General features: G+C 51.0%; 1 long non-coding RNA gene across 1 annotated transcript; it reads left to right on the forward strand.

The window, feature by feature from the left end:
- The first annotated feature begins 971 nt into the window (after window positions 1–971).
- On the forward strand, window positions 972–4822 carry LOC121022957 (uncharacterized). Its single transcript, XR_005787190.1, has 3 exons — window positions 972–1624; window positions 4267–4428; window positions 4539–4822. It is a non-coding gene; the product is annotated as an uncharacterized LOC121022957 (long non-coding RNA).
- The last annotated feature ends 1105 nt before the right edge of the window (window positions 4823–5927 follow it).

Consider the following 5927-nt stretch of genomic DNA (forward strand, 5'->3'; position numbering starts at 1 on the left):
CGTGGCACTCAACGCTCTGGGTTAATAGACTTACGCGTTTATGCCGGTTTTCTAGGAGATGTCAGGAAAGTGTCTTGGTGACAGAGCACATTTTGAAATCGGTCCTCGGTTTATGGCTGTTTGTTTTATGCTGATATCTGGCGATTCTTTGCTGCGTTATTAACTTTTCTAGTCCGTATCCAGATTAAGCTGGTGTGAATGATCTCAAGAACCATGCAAGGCAGCGCTTTGTCTCCCTGTAGTAAACCTCACCCTGGCGGGGAAGGTGCACCAGTAGGAAGCCCTCCCTTTAAGGACCTGGCTGGGAAGGGCTGTCTGTCCTCCCGCTGAGGGCTCCAGGGTCTCCGGCTCCCCGCCACCCCTCCCGGCTCTTAGCTGTGCAGCACACACACACACACACACACACACACACACAGACAAAGCTGCTAGAGCAACGTGAACAGATACCCACTTCGTCTAAAGTGATGACAGTGTCCCCTAAGCCCCCAAAGGCAAGGCTCTCTGGTTAAAATGGTTTCAAGATGAGTACTTTTCTGAATAATAACACTTCTGTTAAAAAGTTAGGAAGAGACCGGATTGAAGAGTGAGGCTTGGTCCCAAACGTAGGGAAGCCCTCCCTGAAACTGAAGCCCCACGCTGGCGGGCCCACCAAACAGCAAGCTGGAAGTGGGAGAGGACCGCATCCCACCGGTTGGTGCAGGTGGGCAGGGCAGGGCGCACGGAGGGACGGTCGCAGGGGCATCTGCTGCGAACGCAGGTGGCAGGAAGTGCCTGGCCTGGCCCTGCTTCTGAGACCCGATGAAACAGGAGCATGAGGTCCTGGCCCACAGTGGTGCTGCATCGTCCTGCCCGGGAGAGCGAAAGGAAGACCGAAGTGAGCTCTCATTGGCGGGCCTGAGGAAAACAGAAATCCGTTCTGTGTGGGCTGACGCACAGAGCAGGGGGGACGCTCACCCTCCTTCACACACCCCTCCAGCTGACATCCTTTGGGCTGGGGTGCTCTGCCCTTGCGTCCCATACCCACCCATCGTCTGCACTATCCAGAAGTTTCTCAAAGACATTCTTCCGTGCTGGCACTATTCCGGCTCCCCGGTGACCTCTGGTTCTCGTTTCATAGCGCTTTTATTTCAAAGGGATGTGGAAAGGAGGAGATAGAGACACGTAGACAGTCCCCCCTCTTGGACTGAAAAGGTGACGGTGAGACATGGAACCCGAGGGAGATGTCGGGGACAGATGGGACACGAAACCAACCCAGGATCGACAATATTGCAACCGGGGGGCTCGGGAGAAGACAGTCAAGTAGGAGATTTCCACCTGCAGAGATTTGACAGTCTTGATCGGAGACGCCAGCATCATTGGTGTCCAGGCGCCAGTGTTGGGTGGAGAGCTGTGCTCGTGCTCCGGGGCGGCTTCACCTCTGCTGTTCGTGTTTAGCATCTGTGTTCCCATGGCAGCCATTCCAGGATTCCTGTATCTTCCTCTTCCACGTAATCCTTGTCGTCCTTCAAAGGCGAAAACTCGTTCCGTGTCCTGTGTGGGCATCCGTGCAGACCGGTCTTGTCCACACTGGCAGTGCAGTCCACCGTACTTCGGACGAGCGCCCCCTATGGACTAGGATGCAGCAGTGAGCATCCCAGGTGCCCCTTCTGAGTCACTTGAGAATCTCCTTGTCCGTGTGTCCTTTGGCGCTTGTAGAGACACGGCATCCTTTCAAAGGCCGCAGCCCGTGGGTGCCTAGAGGTGGGGCGCTGGCCACCGAGCTGCTGAGTCTTTAGGGCCTTCGTGTGCGTCAGTTGACGACTCAGCGCCCTGCTCTTCTCTGCCCTGGATGCGGGGAGTTACCTTTCTCTGCTCCTTTCTCCCTGCCACGGGGACTCTGGTGCAGGATGGGAGGGAGGAAGGAGAGGAAGTGGGGTGTCCACACCCACTTTCTGCCTCAGGCAGGTCTCCTCGGTGCTCCTGCTCTTATGGAGCAGCCCCTCCCCCGGGAATCCCGACTCCAGCCCCCACCCCCAGCCCATGGTGCCCCCCCGCTGCTGGCCCTGGGATGCCCGCCTTACCCCCGTAAGTGGGAATGGCGTCTGCTGGTCTGATATCCCAGCTGCCTTGTCACCCCCTTTGGGTATCTTCGTTCTTCCAATACCTGTGTACATTTTCTGTGTTAAATTCCCTTTGTTTGGGGCGCCCGTGTGGCTCAGTTGGTTGAGCGTCGACTACTTGGTTTTGGCTCAGGTCATGATCTCGTGGTTCATGAGTTTGAGCCCAGCATCGGGCTCTGTGCTGATAGCATGGAGCCTGCTTGGATTCATCTCTCTCTCTCTCTCTCTCTCTGTCTCTCTCTCTCTCTCTCAAAAATAAATAAACTTAAAAAATTTAAATTGCCTTTGTTTGAAATTCCACCCTGGCTTCTATTTTCTGACCGGGCCCCAAAGGATGCAACGTGTCCAAGTAGCTTCTCAACAATTCATTTATTGATTAAGAGAATATGTGCTCTTTCCACGTGCCAGGCACAGTGCTGGATGCCAGGGATTTAAAACTAAAAAGAGAAGTAACAGAATAAATACCTGTTGTCTTAAAATCCAGTGATTGAAAGCTGCGTGTGAGGGACATCCTTCCCGCCTGGAGCCCCGAAGCGCCCCCAGGCCCTGGAGATTAATTAGACAGCTTTGTGCTTTGGGTACAGACCTGAACGCTCTCACGGAAGGGGTTTCAGAGTGTACATAGACCGCCGTGTTCCCGCTAGTGGTTAAACGTCAGATTCTCATTTGGACTTCCGATCTGGCTCTGAAGTGACCGGGGATGGTTGTGGCAGCTGAGGACTGAAGCCTGCATTTTACATGAGGCTGGGGTTTCGCAGCTGCCGACTCCTGCCATCCTGCCAGGAGTGTTCCAGCTCTGAGTGCAGAGACAGCCAATTTCTACTCCACCTCTGGCACTTATCAAGGGCACAGATGTCCTAAAGCCCCCTTATATTCTTGGAAGAAGAAGGGTCAACATCACTGCTGAACATTCTCGCAGCCGACGCCCAAGTGTTCAAAGTGGGGTGAAGCCCTTGAGATGGCTTTGACCCCTCAGAGTGCCAAGTGCCCCTTCTGAGCCAGCTTCCACATCCTCCTGATGGGAGCCGAGGTCTCAAGCTGCGTGAGGAGGGCCCTTGCCAGACGCGCCCTGGACTCTGGGCTCTGGGTCTCTGGGTCTCTGGCAGGGCTCCATGTGGTCCTCCCGCCAGAGCTCTGCACTGTCTGCACACAAGCTGATGTATCAGTCAGCATTTATCAACCTCCGAAGTGCCATGCCCGGAAGTGACATTTCCCAGGAATCAAAGCCTTTAGAAGCTTGGGAGGCACGTGATGTGATAGGTGGGTGATTCATTGGGCTACTGGGCCATTTGGAGTTTCCTTGACTGTGCGGGTGCTGCCTGGTACCCTGGACGGTGATAAATGATGCTCTCCTAGGAGCTTGGTCACAGAGAAGGTTTCTCTTGGGCTGGTGAGCTGTACAGTTGCATTGGTGTAGAACAGAGTTCATAATTGTTCTTTTTTGAGGAATGAACGTGGACCCATTGAGAATTTGATCAAGGCTGTGGACCCTTTCACTAGAAAACATATTTGCACATAATTCTGTGTACAGTCTCCTTTAAGCCCATAGGTCCACGGCCCCAGACCAACAGCCCCTGATATAGGGTACGCACACCTGATGCGTGCTGGGAGAACTGGAAGGCACTTTACGCACAAGAGATTTGCCCTGTGATGCAGTCCCATGCCACGCTTGGCTTTTGGGGCATTCGGCCCACATAAACCGAAGAGGGGCAAAGGCTGTGCACTCATGGCCAATGGGAGTTCAAGTTCGTGTGCTCGGATGAGGGGCCCCGTCCCCTCTGTGCCATAGCTCTCTTTGGAGGTGGCTGAAGTAGCCGATGTCTGGGGTCTCCTTCACTGCAAACATCTCCACGTGGCTTCTGTTCCTATCACTGCGTAGAAAGCAGGCCTGTCAAGTTTACCAACAACCTCGATCTTTCCGAAGTTGACGACACTTTCGTTCTTCATCTCTCATGAGAGTTTGGCAGCATCCAACCCAGCTGGTTGCTCTTTCCTCGAAATTTATTTCGTTTCTGACTTCTGTCAGGTTTTCTGCTACTTCTCTGGCCTCTTGTGCTCAGTCTCCCATGCTGGTTCCTTCTCTTCTATTGGCATCATAAGTGTTGGGGTGTCCTGCAGACCTTCCCAACATCCAGTTCATCTCTGCCTGTGTTATTTCTCTACATAGTTTCATCCAGTCCCATTGCCTTAAAATTCAGGATGTTTGATGTCTCCAGTCCTGACCGCTACTCTGAGCTCTGATGCAGATGTTCAAGCACTTACCTGAAATCCCTGCTTGGGTAGAGAAGCATCTTGAAATCAACATGCCCAGATGAAGTTCACGACTGCAGTAAGATGCCCTTTTCCTGGGGCTCAAAAGGGGAGGCGACTAGTTAGCAAATTAAACATTTATGAAATACCCTTAATTGTTTTTTCTTTCCCCTTTTCTTGACCACTCAGGCTGTCTGAAAACCCAGCCAGACTTCCACCTCCAAAATAGATCACTGTTCCATCAGTGCTCTCCGTGTGCTCCCGTAGGGTGCCTTTCACCTGCACCTGTCACCTGGAGCGATGGAGACAGTTGTCTCATGGGCCTCCCGCTTCCTCTCCCGCCTCCCAACCACGCTTCTGCCAGCAGCCACAGTGACTTTTCATAAACACGTCTCAGCTGGCAATACAGCGTTCACCTTCTAAAGCATGCTGAGGCTTCCTGTTAGAACAAAATAAAGCTCTTTCCTACGCCCCCCACGACCTCCATCACCTGCCTATCTCAGACTCTCAAATTCTGCACTAGCTGGGCTAGTGTTGCAGCTAGGCTCCATGGTTCTTAAATATGCTAGGTTCTTCTTCCCTGGGCCTAGAGAATTGTAGAGGAAATACGACACTCATCAATCTTCGTGTATATGCTGCCTTATTTCATCAATCATAGCCCAAGCCCTTGAGAGTGGGGACCCGATTTTATGCCCCATACCTTCAACATCTCCACCTTTGCCTCCAACCACCTGCCTTTGTCTCTAGGACAGTATCTTGCACTAATTCACTTAAGACTTTATTTATTGAGCACCTACTTACATACCAGGCTCTGTGTTAAGCACTGGGAATGTGGATGTTAGATGCTGAGAATTGTTTCTCTCTTAGTCTAGAAATCGGACCCTTCGCATGGTGATGGGAGTGAAGAGATACTTGCCGTAAGAAATGTGAGATGCGTGAAAGCAAATTTCAGCTTGCGTAGAATTTTGCCATTCTAATGAATTTTGAAAACTATCGCGGGGTATCTTTATTATTGCTTTGGGTTAGCGATAGACTAAATAGTGCCATAGTTGCTTGCAAAAGTAAGTATGATTTCCCAAAGTGCCAAATTCACTTCTAGGCTGTAGCCGAGAGAGTCACACGTAATGGGAACTTATGCTGTTCCTAACTCAGATAGACAACAAGCAAGGTAAACTCTTTCATGTCTTCCTTCCCCTGCGATAAACATCTTCTGCTCAGAGTTTTGCTGGAAACACAGCAGAACTATAAATCCAAGCATGTTAAAGAAGAGACTGTTACTCTTTTAGCCACACTCTTCTTTCCGACTTACACAACTACTACAAGATGTTAGGTGTGAGGTTATCTGTGTTCAGGTGTTATATTTAATGGGAAGACTCTACCTTACATCTTTGCTTCAAAGCTGTGCTGTGTCTTAAAAAATTTTTTAAACCAGCCTTGCCAGGTTATAGCCAAAAGCTTCCTTGCTAGTGTAAATGTAATTAGCTACCAGGTATAAACATTGCTTAGAAGCTTAGCTTGTGGAGTTTAGTGAGCAAGTGTAGGCCTTCCTTGTAAATTTTAAGCTGCTAATTACAGAAG

The sequence above is a fragment of the Herpailurus yagouaroundi genome, unplaced genomic scaffold (genome assembly GCF_014898765.1).
Source record: "Herpailurus yagouaroundi ecotype Mexico unplaced genomic scaffold, PumYag 483, whole genome shotgun sequence".
NCBI classification, from domain to species: Eukaryota; Metazoa; Chordata; class Mammalia; order Carnivora; family Felidae; genus Herpailurus; species Herpailurus yagouaroundi.